Source organism: Pseudorca crassidens, unplaced genomic scaffold (assembly GCF_039906515.1).
Source record: "Pseudorca crassidens isolate mPseCra1 unplaced genomic scaffold, mPseCra1.hap1 Scaffold_1068, whole genome shotgun sequence".
NCBI classification, from domain to species: domain Eukaryota; kingdom Metazoa; phylum Chordata; class Mammalia; order Artiodactyla; family Delphinidae; genus Pseudorca; species Pseudorca crassidens.
In genome coordinates this window covers 13,788-31,067 of record NW_027135972.1, presented here as the reverse complement: position 1 = coordinate 31,067, position 17,280 = coordinate 13,788, and the positions used below count along the sequence as shown (strand labels likewise).

Here is a 17,280-nt window from a genome sequence, read left to right as displayed (position 1 = left end):
GGCCCACTCCGCCCCCTGATCTGACCCACCCGCAAACACGTGCCCGGCCGGGTACCACCACCACACCAAGCTTCTGCTGAGCCCCTGCCTGAGCGGCCAGCCGCTCTCCCGGGCCAGGTCCCCGCCAGCCCAACACCTCCCGCTCCTGCCCGCGCTCCAGCCAGACACCCCAGGTCCTTCCTCGCACCTCCCAGCACGCGGCCCACCGCCGCCCTCTCTCCATGGGCTCGTTCTGCTCCGTTCCCTAGCCCGCGTGGGGTGGCCACCGACCACGGCCACAAACACCTTCATCCCACACTGTCAGCCACCCCCAAGGCACCGGCAAGGGCGTTCAGGAAACCTGCTGCGGTGTTGCGAAGCACCCGTCTGCGCACCGGTGCTCCTTTCCACAGGGGATCCGGCGCTGTCAGAAGGCACCGCGTGTGACAGCGCCGTCGGTGCCGCCGCCGCTGTCGCCGTGGGGGAGAAGCAGTGCTGCTGGAGAGTCCAAACACAGGCGGGGGCGTTTGCTCGTGGACACAGCCTCGGCGGGGAGAGGCGCCGCCCCGGCCATTCGTGTTTGGGGCTGAGGCAAGCGTGTGAAAACGAAGACACGGGACGTCGAAGGCCTCGAGTGGGCGCGCGCCAGTGCGGCCAAAAGGTGTGGCCGGGCAGGGAGGGTGGACGTTGCCTGGCAGGGCTTGGGCTGCAGGTGCAGGGCACCGGGCGGCTGTTGTCGGGCAGGGCGCGACGCCGAGGCCGCGGAGCAAGCGTGGCCTAAAAGCGGGATGTGGACGGTGTGAGGTAGAGAGGAAGAAGAAAGGCTTCCCTGACCGGGAATCGAACCCGGGCCGCGGCGGTGAGAGCGCCGAATCCTAACCACTAGACCACCAGGGAGCGTCGGGCTCTAACACGCCTCCTGCTCGACCCATAGCAGCCGCTCGGCGCCACCTTGGCGCCAAGATCCGGCCTTTCCAAGTCCAGCCACGCGCCGCCCCTGGCAATCCACGTGTCCTCCCGTCCTTCCTGCTTGCAGCACCCTCAGAACACTGCGCGCCTGCTTCTCGCACACACAAGAAGAGCCGCTAGGGCCGCCGAGCTCCCTGCTCCCAGCTCTCCCTCACAGGCCCCCGGCCGGCCGGCCGGCCGGCCGCCCGCGGAGCGCGGCAAAAGGTCAGCCCGCTGCGTTGGCCGGGAATCGAACCCGGGTCAACTGCTTGGAAGGCAGCTATGCTCACCACTATACCACCAACGCTGCACAGCCCGGGCCGCCCCGAGACGCCGGCACCGGGCTCGCCCGAGCGCACTCTCGTCGCCGCTTCCTCCTCCCCCTCCTCCTCCTCCTCCTCCTCCGACTCCTTCTCTTCCGACTCCTCCTCCTTCTCTTCCTCCTTCTGCTCCCCTTTCTCTTCCTCGTCCTCCTCCTCCTCCTCAGCCGCCGCCGCCGCCGCTTGGAGCAGCCCTGCCCCGACGCCACGCCGGCCGGCAGCTCTGTGACGTCACAGACGCCACCAAGGCCCCCCGGCGCCCCACCCGCGCCAGCCCCACGAAGCTGCCCTAGACCACCCGCCCGATCGCCTCAGGGTGGCGCTCTCGCTGCCTTGCTGCTCCAGGTCCCTCGGCTCCACGCCGCGGCCCGCCCCCGCCCCCGGCGCACGCATCTTCCAGCACCCCGGCTCGCCAAAGCCCTTCTCCACCCGGCGCCTGGCCAGGCCACTTCCCGCACCGACAGGGGACGGCACTCATCCGCCTCCCACCCGTCCCGGCAGCTGGGCACCTATGCAGCTGTGCATAGCTGCGCAGCCTTGCGTCGCGACGCAAGGAGCCCACGGAGACAGCCACTTTGGGCGGGCCGCAACGTCATCGAGAGCTTGTGGTGTCCAGAGGAGGCCGTCGCTCGGCCGTGGCGACTGAGTGCCCGGCGACGAGGAAGGGCTGGAGGGGGTCGAGGGTGGGCAGGCTGGGCACGCGCTGGGGCCCTGCGCCTCGCTGGAGGACGGAGGGCACAGGGCGGACAAGCAGGGTCCTTGGGAGATAGGCGGCGGGACAGAGAGCGGCGCCAGCCACCAAAAGGGGGCGTGTTGCCTCCCCGTCGGGGAATCGAACCCCGGTCTCCCGCGTGACAGGCGGGGATACTCACCACTATACTAACGAGGACGGCGGCCACCGCCCCCGCGCCCGGACGCTCTCGGGCTGACTGCCGACGCCTCCCCCTGCCCTCCGGCCCCCTGCCCACCACGGGCGCCCGGCACGTGCCCGAGCCGACCCAACGCCACACCAACCGCGTCCTCCAAAGCAGCAGCCCCCGACCCGACAGGGACCCGGACCCGAGTGGCGCTGAAAGCTCCGAGTGCGCGCTGCCTATTGCCTCCGACGAGGGGATCGCGCCGGGAGGAGGGGGCCCGAGACCGAAAGCAAGGCTGCGAGGAGGGGGTGGGCGCGCGCCTGGCCATGGCCGGCGAGGGGAGGCGCGGGTGGGGGCCGGTGGCAGGGGCTGGCAAGACGCGGCCCGGCTCCGTCCGGGGCCAGGGCTGGGCGAGGACGCCACCGCGGCGGAGCCAGGCGCGTCGTCTGGCCTTGCTCCCCGTCGGCCGCCGCGCGCCCGCTCCGTCGCTCCCCCACACGGCCGCGCGCCTGGCGCGGAGCACCGCGTCCCGCCAAGGGCACCGGGCTGCGCGTCGCGTCGGGTCCCAGCCAGCCGAGCGGCCACGCGCACGCCCAGGCCCGCCGTCAGGATGGCCGAGCGGTCTAAGGCGCTGCGTTCAGGTCGCAGTCTCCCCTGGAGGCGTGGGTTCGAATCCCACTCCTGACAAGCCAGCCTTTTGGCCCGCCCGACAAACGCACCCGGCCCTATGGCAGCGCTTTACTGCCTTCCAGTCCGTTCGCGCCTTGCACTCTTGCCGCCTCTCCAAACTGCGGCCCGGACATCCACGCCTCTCAGACGCGGGACCTTCTCAGCCACGGCCGCGGGCCTGGCAGAAACGGCCCGCTACGAACCCTCCGGCCACGGGCTTTCCGGAAAAACGCCCTCCCCGCCAGCTCCTACGCCCCCTCCTACCTGCACCCACACCAGGAAGCCCTTCAGTCCTTCGCAGCACATCTTTCCTCACCTGCTGGCGGCTGCTGCTGCTGGTCTTCCTGCCTGCCTGCCTGCCTGCCTGCCTTCGCCCCTCCCACCCACGGCCTCTCCCCCGCCCCACCCCGCCCCCACCGCCACACGCAGAACGGCCGCGTGTGGAAAGCCCTCCACGCCTCGCCCGCCCTCCGACTTCTGCCTGGTGAACAGCGGACTCGTTCTCACAGCCTTTCTTCCACTTCCGCCAGCAGCAGCTCTCCCTCTTTCCAACATCCTGTCCTTCCCGCCAGACCCAACGGCCTGCCTGCCCATTCCATTCCCTCCACAGCCACAGCGAGGTGGCCGCCGACAGCGTCCTGACTGCCTTGTGGTGCGTGCCCTCGGTGCTTTTTCGCCTTGGGACCCTGGCCGGACCACACCTGCCTGCCTGCCTGCCTGCGTCGGAGCCGGGCGGCGGCTGAGAGGAACGTCGGTGCTCAGCCGCACCGGCCACGCCTCGCCTGCCCTGACCGGGATTCGGGCGCGGGCCAGGCCGGTTCGCCTCCTGGCTTCGCCTGGCGACACCGACAGTCAATCGGCTCCGTGGACGGCAGAGAAAGCGCAGGACGGGCCGAGCCCGTGGACGGCAGAGAAAGCGCAGGACGGGCCGAGCCCGCCTGCGTCCCTCCATCCTTCGGTGCTTCCGACCGCCTCGCGCCCTGGGGTCGCCAGAGTGCCCGGAGCCTCTCATTCAGGTGGCCCGTCGGCCTCCCGCTCAAATGGAGCCCATGCCCACGCGGCGAGCAGTGACCAGGGTCCGGCGGTTGGCGGCGAGCGCCGCTGGGGCAGCGTTGGGCGCCGCTGGGGCAGCGGCGGGCGCCGGCGGCCATCGGTGCATGGGTGGTTCAGTGGTAGAATTCTCGCCTGCCACGCGGGAGGCCTGGGTTCGATTCCCGGCCCATGCAGACGCAGCGTCCCCTTTTGGTGCCCGCAGCCCCAAAGCGGAGCTGGGTTTCCCAGCTGCCACACTCAAGGCACCGGTCCTGCAACAGCTCGCTCACCACCGTACCTTCCCGGCCCCTGTCCTTCCCACGCAGACGCCCCCACCCCACACACACCCGGGAGCCAGGCCTCCAGGACCTGACACCTCGCGGGCTCAGCCACTCTTTCGCCCAGACCCCTTCCTTGTCCTTGTTCTCTTCCTGACCCCGACCCCGCTTGTGTCCCGCTTGTCACCGTAAGGAACACCCCACGCTGGCACCCGCACAGCCCAACCTCTTCACCTTTCGCCACGTGTCCAAGCTCTCTGCCTCACTCTGCCCCCACTCCGAAAATTATACTATCTTTGCACAACCAGCAGCAAGCAAGTCGCCACCTCTGGGAGCGATACATCCCAGTTTCCTAGAGAGTCCCAAAAGCGCTCACTTGCACGAGGAGTTCCAAAGAAGTCCACACTATCATCGCAGACTACACTCTAGATTCACGTTTTGACCCTCAACAGAAACACGTTTCCAACACCGGCCCGCTCCTCCACCGCTACTGCCACCAGCGCCACCAGCACGACAAACACCACCCCCTCCCCTGAACCTCTGCTCCCACCAACAGCATCAGCCCTCGGGACAGCACCCCCAGCACCACCACCTCAGCCTCCTGCCTATTCCCACAAACACCCCCCTCCCCCCTCCTATCTCGCCACTTTTCCCCCCCGATCCTTTCCAAATCCTACGTTGTCAAGGATCCTGCCCTTGCCTCTGTCCCGTTGCCCTCTTGTTTCCCCCTTCGTCGTCTTCTCCTTTTCGTAGCAGTATGGTTGGTTTAAACATTGTGTTACTTTCTGGTGTACAGCAAAGTGATTCAGTTATATGTCCTTTTCCAGGTTATTTTCCGTTATACGTTATCACGACACATGAATACAGTTCCCTGTGCTGTACGGTAAATCCTTGTTGCTTGTGTGCTTTATGTATAGTACTTCCTCTCTGTTAATCACAGCTCCGGAATTTCCCCTGCCCTACACTTTCCCCTTGGGTAACGAACAGTGTGTTTTCTATGTCTGTGTGTCTGTCTCTCTTTGGCACATACGTTCGTTTGTAGTACGCTTTAGAGTCCCCGTATCTTTGTGCTTCTCTGCCTGACTTACGTCGCTGAGTGTAATATACTCTAGGTCCCTCCTTCTTGGTGCAAATGGCAGTATCTCACTCTTTTGTATGGCTGAGTAATATTCCACAGCAAAGTAATATTGCACAGCAAAGCAGATACTGTTTCCCATGTCTAATAACGTTTCAGATTGCTTTCCATGATAGCTTACTACACGATATTGAATATCATTCCCTGTGTTATACTGGAAATCCTTGTTGCTTATGTCTTTTTTTTTTTTTTTTTTTTTGCAGTACGCGGGCCTCTCACTGCTGTGGCCTCTCCCGTTGCGGAGCACAGGCTCCGGACGCGCAGGCTCAGCGGCCATGGCTCACGGGCCCAGCCGCTCCGCGGCATGTGGGATCTTCCCGGACCGGGGCACGAACCCGTGTCCCCTGCATCGGCAGGCAGACTCTCAACCACTGCGCCACCAGGGAAGCCCCCTGCTTATGTCTTTTATATGAAGTACGGTGTATCTGTTCATCGCAGCTCCTAATTTATGTCTCCACCCCTGCCTTTCTCCTCGGGTAACCATCAGTGTGTTTTCTCTGTCTGGGAGTCTGTTTCTCTTTTGCACATACATTCTTTTCTATTACGTTTTAGATTCCACGTATCTTTGTGCTTCTCTGTCAGACTTACTTCACCAAGTGTAATAATCTCTAGGACCATCCTTAGTGTGGCAAATGGCAATATTTCATTTTCTGAAATGGCTGAGTAATACTCCCCAGTACATATATACCACATCCTTTTCTGTCAGCCGACTGCTGATGGGCACATGGGCTTTTTCTGTGTCTTGGCTGTGGCACGTAGCGCAGCTACAAACACGGGGGTGCGTGGATCTCTCCAAACAACAGTTTTTCTCTTTGGCGGCTGTGTACCCACGACGGCGATTGCTGGATCATCTGATGGCTCAGTTTCTCCTATTTATTTATTTATATATTTATTTATTTACTTACTTACTTTTAAGGACTAGTACTTGTGGTTTAGGAAGAAGAGTTGAGTAACCACATGGAGTTAGTTTCAGGTGTACAGCAAAGGGGATACTGTTTTCCATGTCTAATATTGTTTCAGATTGATTTCCAGTATAGGTTATTGCAGGATATTGAATATCATTCCCTGTGTTATTCTGTAAATCCTTGTTGCTTATCTCCTTTATATGAAGTACTGTGTATCGGTTCATCGAGCTCCTAATTTATCCCTCCACCCCTCCTTTTTCCCTCGGGTAACCATCACTGTGTTTTCCAGGTCTGTGAGCCTGTTTCTGTTTCGCACATAGATTCAGTGGTAGTACTTTTGAGATTCCACGTATCTTTGTGTTTCTCTGTCGGACATACTTCACGAAGCGTAATATTCTCGGGGAGCAGTCTTGTGGCAGCAAATGGCAATAGTTCATTCTTTTTTATTGATGGCTGAGTGATAGCTCGTACTACATAGATACGACCTCTTCTTGTACTGGCCACCCGTTGACGGGCACTTGGGTTTTTTTCCGTGTCTTGGCTAGTGCAAATAGTGCCGCTGTGAACATGGAGGTGCCTGGGCCTTTCTGAACTCTTGTTTCGCCATTTCCGGGTACGTACCCAGGAGTGGGATTGCTGGATCAGACGGGACTTCTCCCTTGGCCTCTTTCAACCTCAACCCCTCCTCCCCCCACCCCCGCCGCCACACACACCTGAGGCTGGATGGTTTCTCCCGATGAGAGGTGATGTGTGTCTCTGGGGCAGTAGAATGCCCCCACCCGATTCGGACCCCCACCTAGCCCCTGTGGTGCACTCCGTTTCTGTTGTTCTCTTGCCCGCCTCCTACCCACCGCCCCCAGTAACAACCCATTGCTTGGCCTGACCACCTTGCCGCACAGCACACCAGTCTGGGGCGCTCACCCGCCACCCCACCGCGAAGGGGTCCTCTCCCACCATCTTCCACGCCCCACAGCCCGTTCACACACCCCGCCCTTCCCCCCAGCCTGCAGGCCCTGACCCCTCTCCCCGCCACCTGCCCCTTGTATCCCAGGCCCGCCTGTCACATGTCCTGCCCGGAAGTCTCACTTCTGCCAGCGCTCCTCAGACTCACCCTACTCCAGGCCCACTCCGCCCCCTGATCTGACCCACCCGCAAACACGTGCCCGGCCGGGTACCACCACCACACCAAGCTTCTGCTGAGCCCCTGCCTGAGCGGCCAGCCGCTCTCCCGGGCCAGGTCCCCGCCAGCCCAACACCTCCCGCTCCTGCCCGCGCTCCAGCCAGACACCCCAGGTCCTTCCTCGCACCTCCCAGCACGCGGCCCACCGCCGCCCTCTCTCCATGGGCTCGTTCTGCTCCGTTCCCTAGCCCGCGTGGGGTGGCCACCGACCACGGCCACAAACACCTTCATCCCACACTGTCAGCCACCCCCAAGGCACCGGCAAGGGCGTTCAGGAAACCTGCTGCGGTGTTGCGAAGCACCCGTCTGCGCACCGGTGCTCCTTTCCACAGGGGATCCGGCGCTGTCAGAAGGCACCGCGTGTGACAGCGCCGTCGGTGCCGCCGCCGCTGTCGCCGTGGGGGAGAAGCAGTGCTGCTGGAGAGTCCAAACACAGGCGGGGGCGTTTGCTCGTGGACACAGCCTCGGCGGGGAGAGGCGCCGCCCCGGCCATTCGTGTTTGGGGCTGAGGCAAGCGTGTGAAAACGAAGACACGGGACGTCGAAGGCCTCGAGTGGGCGCGCGCCAGTGCGGCCAAAAGGTGTGGCCGGGCAGGGAGGGTGGACGTTGCCTGGCAGGGCTTGGGCTGCAGGTGCAGGGCACCGGGCGGCTGTTGTCGGGCAGGGCGCGACGCCGAGGCCGCGGAGCAAGCGTGGCCTAAAAGCGGGATGTGGACGGTGTGAGGTAGAGAGGAAGAAGAAAGGCTTCCCTGACCGGGAATCGAACCCGGGCCGCGGCGGTGAGAGCGCCGAATCCTAACCACTAGACCACCAGGGAGCGTCGGGCTCTAACACGCCTCCTGCTCGACCCATAGCAGCCGCTCGGCGCCACCTTGGCGCCAAGATCCGGCCTTTCCAAGTCCAGCCACGCGCCGCCCCTGGCAATCCACGTGTCCTCCCGTCCTTCCTGCTTGCAGCACCCTCAGAACACTGCGCGCCTGCTTCTCGCACACACAAGAAGAGCCGCTAGGGCCGCCGAGCTCCCTGCTCCCAGCTCTCCCTCACAGGCCCCCGGCCGGCCGGCCGGCCGGCCGCCCGCGGAGCGCGGCAAAAGGTCAGCCCGCTGCGTTGGCCGGGAATCGAACCCGGGTCAACTGCTTGGAAGGCAGCTATGCTCACCACTATACCACCAACGCTGCACAGCCCGGGCCGCCCCGAGACGCCGGCACCGGGCTCGCCCGAGCGCACTCTCGTCGCCGCTTCCTCCTCCCCCTCCTCCTCCTCCTCCGACTCCTTCTCTTCCGACTCCTCCTCCTTCTCTTCCTCCTTCTGCTCCCCTTTCTCTTCCTCGTCCTCCTCCTCCTCCTCAGCCGCCGCCGCCGCCGCTTGGAGCAGCCCTGCCCCGACGCCACGCCGGCCGGCAGCTCTGTGACGTCACAGACGCCACCAAGGCCCCCCGGCGCCCCACCCGCGCCAGCCCCACGAAGCTGCCCTAGACCACCCGCCCGATCGCCTCAGGGTGGCGCTCTCGCTGCCTTGCTGCTCCAGGTCCCTCGGCTCCACGCCGCGGCCCGCCCCCGCCCCCGGCGCACGCATCTTCCAGCACCCCGGCTCGCCAAAGCCCTTCTCCACCCGGCGCCTGGCCAGGCCACTTCCCGCACCGACAGGGGACGGCACTCATCCGCCTCCCACCCGTCCCGGCAGCTGGGCACCTATGCAGCTGTGCATAGCTGCGCAGCCTTGCGTCGCGACGCAAGGAGCCCACGGAGACAGCCACTTTGGGCGGGCCGCAACGTCATCGAGAGCTTGTGGTGTCCAGAGGAGGCCGTCGCTCGGCCGTGGCGACTGAGTGCCCGGCGACGAGGAAGGGCTGGAGGGGGTCGAGGGTGGGCAGGCTGGGCACGCGCTGGGGCCCTGCGCCTCGCTGGAGGACGGAGGGCACAGGGCGGACAAGCAGGGTCCTTGGGAGATAGGCGGCGGGACAGAGAGCGGCGCCAGCCACCAAAAGGGGGCGTGTTGCCTCCCCGTCGGGGAATCGAACCCCGGTCTCCCGCGTGACAGGCGGGGATACTCACCACTATACTAACGAGGACGGCGGCCACCGCCCCCGCGCCCGGACGCTCTCGGGCTGACTGCCGACGCCTCCCCCTGCCCTCCGGCCCCCTGCCCACCACGGGCGCCCGGCACGTGCCCGAGCCGACCCAACGCCACACCAACCGCGTCCTCCAAAGCAGCAGCCCCCGACCCGACAGGGACCCGGACCCGAGTGGCGCTGAAAGCTCCGAGTGCGCGCTGCCTATTGCCTCCGACGAGGGGATCGCGCCGGGAGGAGGGGGCCCGAGACCGAAAGCAAGGCTGCGAGGAGGGGGTGGGCGCGCGCCTGGCCATGGCCGGCGAGGGGAGGCGCGGGTGGGGGCCGGTGGCAGGGGCTGGCAAGACGCGGCCCGGCTCCGTCCGGGGCCAGGGCTGGGCGAGGACGCCACCGCGGCGGAGCCAGGCGCGTCGTCTGGCCTTGCTCCCCGTCGGCCGCCGCGCGCCCGCTCCGTCGCTCCCCCACACGGCCGCGCGCCTGGCGCGGAGCACCGCGTCCCGCCAAGGGCACCGGGCTGCGCGTCGCGTCGGGTCCCAGCCAGCCGAGCGGCCACGCGCACGCCCAGGCCCGCCGTCAGGATGGCCGAGCGGTCTAAGGCGCTGCGTTCAGGTCGCAGTCTCCCCTGGAGGCGTGGGTTCGAATCCCACTCCTGACAAGCCAGCCTTTTGGCCCGCCCGACAAACGCACCCGGCCCTATGGCAGCGCTTTACTGCCTTCCAGTCCGTTCGCGCCTTGCACTCTTGCCGCCTCTCCAAACTGCGGCCCGGACATCCACGCCTCTCAGACGCGGGACCTTCTCAGCCACGGCCGCGGGCCTGGCAGAAACGGCCCGCTACGAACCCTCCGGCCACGGGCTTTCCGGAAAAACGCCCTCCCCGCCAGCTCCTACGCCCCCTCCTACCTGCACCCACACCAGGAAGCCCTTCAGTCCTTCGCAGCACATCTTTCCTCACCTGCTGGCGGCTGCTGCTGCTGGTCTTCCTGCCTGCCTGCCTGCCTGCCTGCCTTCGCCCCTCCCACCCACGGCCTCTCCCCCGCCCCACCCCGCCCCCACCGCCACACGCAGAACGGCCGCGTGTGGAAAGCCCTCCACGCCTCGCCCGCCCTCCGACTTCTGCCTGGTGAACAGCGGACTCGTTCTCACAGCCTTTCTTCCACTTCCGCCAGCAGCAGCTCTCCCTCTTTCCAACATCCTGTCCTTCCCGCCAGACCCAACGGCCTGCCTGCCCATTCCATTCCCTCCACAGCCACAGCGAGGTGGCCGCCGACAGCGTCCTGACTGCCTTGTGGTGCGTGCCCTCGGTGCTTTTTCGCCTTGGGACCCTGGCCGGACCACACCTGCCTGCCTGCCTGCCTGCGTCGGAGCCGGGCGGCGGCTGAGAGGAACGTCGGTGCTCAGCCGCACCGGCCACGCCTCGCCTGCCCTGACCGGGATTCGGGCGCGGGCCAGGCCGGTTCGCCTCCTGGCTTCGCCTGGCGACACCGACAGTCAATCGGCTCCGTGGACGGCAGAGAAAGCGCAGGACGGGCCGAGCCCGTGGACGGCAGAGAAAGCGCAGGACGGGCCGAGCCCGCCTGCGTCCCTCCATCCTTCGGTGCTTCCGACCGCCTCGCGCCCTGGGGTCGCCAGAGTGCCCGGAGCCTCTCATTCAGGTGGCCCGTCGGCCTCCCGCTCAAATGGAGCCCATGCCCACGCGGCGAGCAGTGACCAGGGTCCGGCGGTTGGCGGCGAGCGCCGCTGGGGCAGCGTTGGGCGCCGCTGGGGCAGCGGCGGGCGCCGGCGGCCATCGGTGCATGGGTGGTTCAGTGGTAGAATTCTCGCCTGCCACGCGGGAGGCCCGGGTTCGATTCCCGGCCCATGCAGACGCAGCGTCCCCTTTTGGTGCCCGCAGCCCCAAAGCGGAGCTGGGTTTCCCAGCTGCCACACTCAAGGCACCGGTCCTGCAACAGCTCGCTCACCACCGTACCTTCCCGGCCCCTGTCCTTCCCACGCAGACGCCCCCACCCCACACACACCCGGGAGCCAGGCCTCCAGGACCTGACACCTCGCGGGCTCAGCCACTCTTTCGCCCAGACCCCTTCCTTGTCCTTGTTCTCTTCCTGACCCCGACCCCGCTTGTGTCCCGCTTGTCACCGTAAGGAACACCCCACGCTGGCACCCGCACAGCCCAACCTCTTCACCTTTCGCCACGTGTCCAAGCTCTCTGCCTCACTCTGCCCCCACTCCGAAAATTATACTATCTTTGCACAACCAGCAGCAAGCAAGTCGCCACCTCTGGGAGCGATACATCCCAGTTTCCTAGAGAGTCCCAAAAGCGCTCACTTGCACGAGGAGTTCCAAAGAAGTCCACACTATCATCGCAGACTACACTCTAGATTCACGTTTTGACCCTCAACAGAAACACGTTTCCAACACCGGCCCGCTCCTCCACCGCTACTGCCACCAGCGCCATCAGCACGACAAACACCACCCCCTCCCCTGAACCTCTGCTCCCACCAACAGCATCAGCCCTCGGGACAGCACCCCCAGCACCACCACCTCAGCCTCCTGCCTATTCCCACAAACACCCCCCTCCCCCCTCCTATCTCGCCACTTTTCCCCCCCGATCCTTTCCAAATCCTACGTTGTCAAGGATCCTGCCCTTGCCTCTGTCCCGTTGCCCTCTTGTTTCCCCCTTCGTCGTCTTCTCCTTTTCGTAGCAGTATGGTTGGTTTAAACATTGTGTTACTTTCTGGTGTACAGCAAAGTGATTCAGTTATATGTCCTTTTCCAGGTTATTTTCCGTTATACGTTATCACGACACATGAATACAGTTCCCTGTGCTGTACGGTAAATCCTTGTTGCTTGTGTGCTTTATGTATAGTACTTCCTCTCTGTTAATCACAGCTCCGGAATTTCCCCTGCCCTACACTTTCCCCTTGGGTAACGAACAGTGTGTTTTCTATGTCTGTGTGTCTGTCTCTCTTTGGCACATACGTTCGTTTGTAGTACGCTTTAGAGTCCCCGTATCTTTGTGCTTCTCTGCCTGACTTACGTCGCTGAGTGTAATATACTCTAGGTCCCTCCTTCTTGGTGCAAATGGCAGTATCTCACTCTTTTGTATGGCTGAGTAATATTCCACAGCAAAGTAATATTGCACAGCAAAGCAGATACTGTTTCCCATGTCTAATAACGTTTCAGATTGCTTTCCATGATAGCTTACTACACGATATTGAATATCATTCCCTGTGTTATACTGGAAATCCTTGTTGCTTATGTCTTTTTTTTTTTTTTTTTTTTGCAGTACGCGGGCCTCTCACTGCTGTGGCCTCTCCCGTTGCGGAGCACAGGCTCCGGACGCGCAGGCTCAGCGGCCATGGCTCACGGGCCCAGCCGCTCCGCGGCATGTGGGATCTTCCCGGACCGGGGCACGAACCCGTGTCCCCTGCATCGGCAGGCAGACTCTCAACCACTGCGCCACCAGGGAAGCCCCCTGCTTATGTCTTTTATATGAAGTACGGTGTATCTGTTCATCGCAGCTCCTAATTTATGTCTCCACCCCTGCCTTTCTCCTCGGGTAACCATCAGTGTGTTTTCTCTGTCTGGGAGTCTGTTTCTCTTTTGCACATACATTCTTTTCTATTACGTTTTAGATTCCACGTATCTTTGTGCTTCTCTGTCAGACTTACTTCACCAAGTGTAATAATCTCTAGGACCATCCTTAGTGTGGCAAATGGCAATATTTCATTTTCTGAAATGGCTAATACTCCCCAGTACATATATACCACATCCTTTTCTGTCAGCCGACTGCTGATGGGCACATGGGCTTTTTCTGTGTCTTGGCTGTGGCACGTAGCGCAGCTACAAACACGGGGGTGCGTGGATCTCTCCAAACAACAGTTTTTCTCTTTGGCGGCTGTGTACCCACGACGGCGATTGCTGGATCATCTGATGGCTCAGTTTCTCCTATTTATTTATTTATATATTTATTTATTTACTTACTTACTTTTAAGGACTAGTACTTGTGGTTTAGGAAGAAGAGTTGAGTAACCACATGGAGTTAGTTTCAGGTGTACAGCAAAGGGGATACTGTTTTCCATGTCTAATATTGTTTCAGATTGATTTCCAGTATAGGTTATTGCAGGATATTGAATATCATTCCCTGTGTTATTCTGTAAATCCTTGTTGCTTATCTCCTTTATATGAAGTACTGTGTATCGGTTCATCGAGCTCCTAATTTATCCCTCCACCCCTCCTTTTTCCCTCGGGTAACCATCACTGTGTTTTCCAGGTCTGTGAGCCTGTTTCTGTTTCGCACATAGATTCAGTGGTAGTACTTTTGAGATTCCACGTATCTTTGTGTTTCTCTGTCGGACATACTTCACGAAGCGTAATATTCTCGGGGAGCAGTCTTGTGGCAGCAAATGGCAATAGTTCATTCTTTTTTATTGATGGCTGAGTGATAGCTCGTACTACATAGATACGACCTCTTCTTGTACTGGCCACCCGTTGACGGGCACTTGGGTTTTTTTCCGTGTCTTGGCTAGTGCAAATAGTGCCGCTGTGAACGTGGAGGTGCCTGGGCCTTTCTGAACTCTTGTTTCGCCATTTCCGGGTACGTACCCAGGAGTGGGATTGCTGGATCAGACGGGACTTCTCCCTTGGCCTCTTTCAACCTCAACCCCTCCTCCCCCCACCCCCGCCGCCACACACACCTGAGGCTGGATGGTTTCTCCCGATGAGAGGTGATGTGTGTCTCTGGGGCAGTAGAATGCCCCCACCCGATTCGGACCCCCACCTAGCCCCTGTGGTGCACTCCGTTTCTGTTGTTCTCTTGCCCGCCTCCTACCCACCGCCCCCAGTAACAACCCATTGCTTGGCCTGACCACCTTGCCGCACAGCACACCAGTCTGGGGCGCTCACCCGCCACCCCACCGCGAAGGGGTCCTCTCCCACCATCTTCCACGCCCCACAGCCCGTTCACACACCCCGCCCTTCCCCCCAGCCTGCAGGCCCTGACCCCTCTCCCCGCCACCTGCCCCTTGTATCCCAGGCCCGCCTGTCACATGTCCTGCCCGGAAGTCTCACTTCTGCCAGCGCTCCTCAGACTCACCCTACTCCAGGCCCACTCCGCCCCCTGATCTGACCCACCCGCAAACACGTGCCCGGCCGGGTACCACCACCGCACCAAGCTTCTGCTGAGCCCCTGCCTGAGCGGCCAGCCGCTCTCCCGGGCCAGGTCCCCGCCAGCCCAACACCTCCCGCTCCTGCCCGCGCTCCAGCCAGACACCCCAGGTCCTTCCTCGCACCTCCCAGCACGCGGCCCACCGCCGCCCTCTCTCCATGGGCTCGTTCTGCTCCGTTCCCTAGCCCGCGTGGGGTGGCCACCGACCACGGCCACAAACACCTTCATCCCACACTGTCAGCCACCCCCAAGGCACCGGCAAGGGCGTTCAGGAAACCTGCTGCGGTGTTGCGAAGCACCCGTCTGCGCACCGGTGCTCCTTTCCACAGGGGATCCGGCGCTGTCAGAAGGCACCGCGTGTGACAGCGCCGTCGGTGCCGCCGCCGCTGTCGCCGTGGGGGAGAAGCAGTGCTGCTGGAGAGTCCAAACACAGGCGGGGGCGTTTGCTCGTGGACACAGCCTCGGCGGGGAGAGGCGCCGCCCCGGCCATTCGTGTTTGGGGCTGAGGCAAGCGTGTGAAAACGAAGACACGGGACGTCGAAGGCCTCGAGTGGGCGCGCGCCAGTGCGGCCAAAAGGTGTGGCCGGGCAGGGAGGGTGGACGTTGCCTGGCAGGGCTTGGGCTGCAGGTGCAGGGCACCGGGCGGCTGTTGTCGGGCAGGGCGCGACGCCGAGGCCGCGGAGCAAGCGTGGCCTAAAAGCGGGATGTGGACGGTGTGAGGTAGAGAGGAAGAAGAAAGGCTTCCCTGACCGGGAATCGAACCCGGGCCGCGGCGGTGAGAGCGCCGAATCCTAACCACTAGACCACCAGGGAGCGTCGGGCTCTAACACGCCTCCTGCTCGACCCATAGCAGCCGCTCGGCGCCACCTTGGCGCCAAGATCCGGCCTTTCCAAGTCCAGCCACGCGCCGCCCCTGGCAATCCACGTGTCCTCCCGTCCTTCCTGCTTGCAGCACCCTCAGAACACTGCGCGCCTGCTTCTCGCACACACAAGAAGAGCCGCTAGGGCCGCCGAGCTCCCTGCTCCCAGCTCTCCCTCACAGGCCCCCGGCCGGCCGGCCGGCCGGCCGCCCGCGGAGCGCGGCAAAAGGTCAGCCCGCTGCGTTGGCCGGGAATCGAACCCGGGTCAACTGCTTGGAAGGCAGCTATGCTCACCACTATACCACCAACGCTGCACAGCCCGGGCCGCCCCGAGACGCCGGCACCGGGCTCGCCCGAGCGCACTCTCGCCGCCGCTTCCTCCTCCCCCTCCTCCTCCTCCTCCTCCTCCGACTCCTTCTCTTCCGACTCCTCCTCCTTCTCTTCCTCCTCCTGCTCCCCTTTCTCTTCCTCGTCGTCCTCCTCCTCCTTAGCCGCCGCCGCCGCCGCCGCCTGGAGCAGCCCTGCCCCGACGCCACGCCGGCCGGCAGCTCTGTGACGTCACAGACGCCACCAAGGCCCCCCGGCGCCCCACCCGCGCCAGCCCCACGAAGCTGCCCTAGACCACCCGCCCGATCGCCTCAGGGTGGCGCTCTCGCTGCCTTGCTGCTCCAGGTCCCTCGGCTCCACGCCGCGGCCCGCCCCCGCCCCCGGCGCACGCATCTTCCAGCACCCCGGCTCGCCAAAGCCCTTCTCCACCCGGCGCCTGGCCAGGCCACTTCCCGCACCGACAGGGGACGGCACTCATCCGCCTCCCACCCGTCCCGGCAGCTGGGCACCTATGCAGCTGTGCATAGCTGCGCAGCCTTGCGTCGCGACGCAAGGAGCCCACGGAGACAGCCACTTTGGGCGGGCCGCAACGTCATCGAGAGCTTGTGGTGTCCAGAGGAGGCCGTCGCTCGGCCGTGGCGACTGAGTGCCCGGCGACGAGGAAGGGCTGGAGGGGGTCGAGGGTGGGCAGGCTGGGCACGCGCTGGGGCCCTGCGCCTCGCTGGAGGACGGAGGGCACAGGGCGGACAAGCAGGGTCCTTGGGAGATAGGCGGCGGGACAGAGAGCGGCGCCAGCCACCAAAAGGGGGCGTGTTGCCTCCCCGTCGGGGAATCGAACCCCGGTCTCCCGCGTGACAGGCGGGGATACTCACCACTATACTAACGAGGACGGCGGCCACCGCCCCCGCGCCCGGACGCTCTCGGGCTGACTGCCGACGCCTCCCCCTGCCCTCCGGCCCCCTGCCCACCACGGGCGCCCGGCACGTGCCCGAGCCGACCCAACGCCACACCAACCGCGTCCTCCAAAGCAGCAGCCCCCGACCCGACAGGGACCCGGACCCGAGTGGCGCTGAAAGCTCCGAGTGCGCGCTGCCTATTGCCTCCGACGAGGGGATCGCGCCGGGAGGAGGGGGCCCGAGACCGAAAGCAAGGCTGCGAGGAGGGGGTGGGCGCGCGCCTGGCCATGGCCGGCGAGGGGAGGCGCGGGTGGGGGCCGGTGGCAGGGGCTGGCAAGACGCGGCCCGGCTCCGTCCGGGGCCAGGGCTGGGCGAGGACGCCACCGCGGCGGAGCCAGGCGCGTCGTCTGGCCTTGCTCCCCGTCGGCCGCCGCGCGCCCGCTCCGTCGCTCCCCCACACGGCCGCGCGCCTGGCGCGGAGCACCGCGTCCCGCCAAGGGCACCGGGCTGCGCGTCGCGTCGGGTCCCAGCCAGCCGAGCGGCCACGCGCACGCCCAGGCCCGCCGTCAGGATGGCCGAGCGGTCTAAGGCGCTGCGTTCAGGTCGCAGTCTCCCCTGGAGGCGTGGGTTCGAATCCCACTCCTGACAAGCCAGCCTTT

At 63.9% G+C, this 17,280-nt stretch overlaps 14 non-coding genes across 14 annotated transcripts; 5 read left to right on the top strand and 9 right to left on the bottom strand.

Moving 5' to 3' along the window:
* Positions 1–804: 804 nt before the first annotated feature.
* TRNAE-CUC (transfer RNA glutamic acid (anticodon CUC)) lies at positions 805–876 on the bottom strand. Its single transcript has one exon. It is a non-coding gene; the product is annotated as a tRNA-Glu (tRNA).
* A 286-nt stretch (positions 877–1,162) lies between these two features.
* On the bottom strand, positions 1,163–1,234 carry TRNAG-UCC (transfer RNA glycine (anticodon UCC)). The gene has a single exon. It is a non-coding gene; the product is annotated as a tRNA-Gly (tRNA).
* Positions 1,235–2,064: 830 nt separating this feature from the next.
* On the bottom strand, positions 2,065–2,136 carry TRNAD-GUC (transfer RNA aspartic acid (anticodon GUC)). The gene has a single exon. It is a non-coding gene; the product is annotated as a tRNA-Asp (tRNA).
* A 572-nt stretch (positions 2,137–2,708) lies between these two features.
* Positions 2,709–2,791, top strand: TRNAL-CAG (transfer RNA leucine (anticodon CAG)). The gene has a single exon. It is a non-coding gene; the product is annotated as a tRNA-Leu (tRNA).
* Positions 2,792–3,928: 1,137 nt separating this feature from the next.
* TRNAG-GCC (transfer RNA glycine (anticodon GCC)) lies at positions 3,929–3,999 on the top strand. Its single transcript has one exon. It is a non-coding gene; the product is annotated as a tRNA-Gly (tRNA).
* Positions 4,000–8,047: 4,048 nt separating this feature from the next.
* Positions 8,048–8,119, bottom strand: TRNAE-CUC (transfer RNA glutamic acid (anticodon CUC)). The gene has a single exon. It is a non-coding gene; the product is annotated as a tRNA-Glu (tRNA).
* A 286-nt stretch (positions 8,120–8,405) lies between these two features.
* TRNAG-UCC (transfer RNA glycine (anticodon UCC)) lies at positions 8,406–8,477 on the bottom strand. The gene has a single exon. It is a non-coding gene; the product is annotated as a tRNA-Gly (tRNA).
* An 824-nt stretch (positions 8,478–9,301) lies between these two features.
* On the bottom strand, positions 9,302–9,373 carry TRNAD-GUC (transfer RNA aspartic acid (anticodon GUC)). Its single transcript has one exon. It is a non-coding gene; the product is annotated as a tRNA-Asp (tRNA).
* Positions 9,374–9,945: 572 nt separating this feature from the next.
* On the top strand, positions 9,946–10,028 carry TRNAL-CAG (transfer RNA leucine (anticodon CAG)). The gene has a single exon. It is a non-coding gene; the product is annotated as a tRNA-Leu (tRNA).
* Positions 10,029–11,165: 1,137 nt separating this feature from the next.
* Positions 11,166–11,236, top strand: TRNAG-GCC (transfer RNA glycine (anticodon GCC)). Its single transcript has one exon. It is a non-coding gene; the product is annotated as a tRNA-Gly (tRNA).
* Positions 11,237–15,279: 4,043 nt separating this feature from the next.
* TRNAE-CUC (transfer RNA glutamic acid (anticodon CUC)) lies at positions 15,280–15,351 on the bottom strand. Its single transcript has one exon. It is a non-coding gene; the product is annotated as a tRNA-Glu (tRNA).
* Positions 15,352–15,637: 286 nt separating this feature from the next.
* TRNAG-UCC (transfer RNA glycine (anticodon UCC)) lies at positions 15,638–15,709 on the bottom strand. Its single transcript has one exon. It is a non-coding gene; the product is annotated as a tRNA-Gly (tRNA).
* An 833-nt stretch (positions 15,710–16,542) lies between these two features.
* TRNAD-GUC (transfer RNA aspartic acid (anticodon GUC)) lies at positions 16,543–16,614 on the bottom strand. Its single transcript has one exon. It is a non-coding gene; the product is annotated as a tRNA-Asp (tRNA).
* Positions 16,615–17,186: 572 nt separating this feature from the next.
* On the top strand, positions 17,187–17,269 carry TRNAL-CAG (transfer RNA leucine (anticodon CAG)). The gene has a single exon. It is a non-coding gene; the product is annotated as a tRNA-Leu (tRNA).
* The last annotated feature ends 11 nt before the right edge of the window (positions 17,270–17,280 follow it).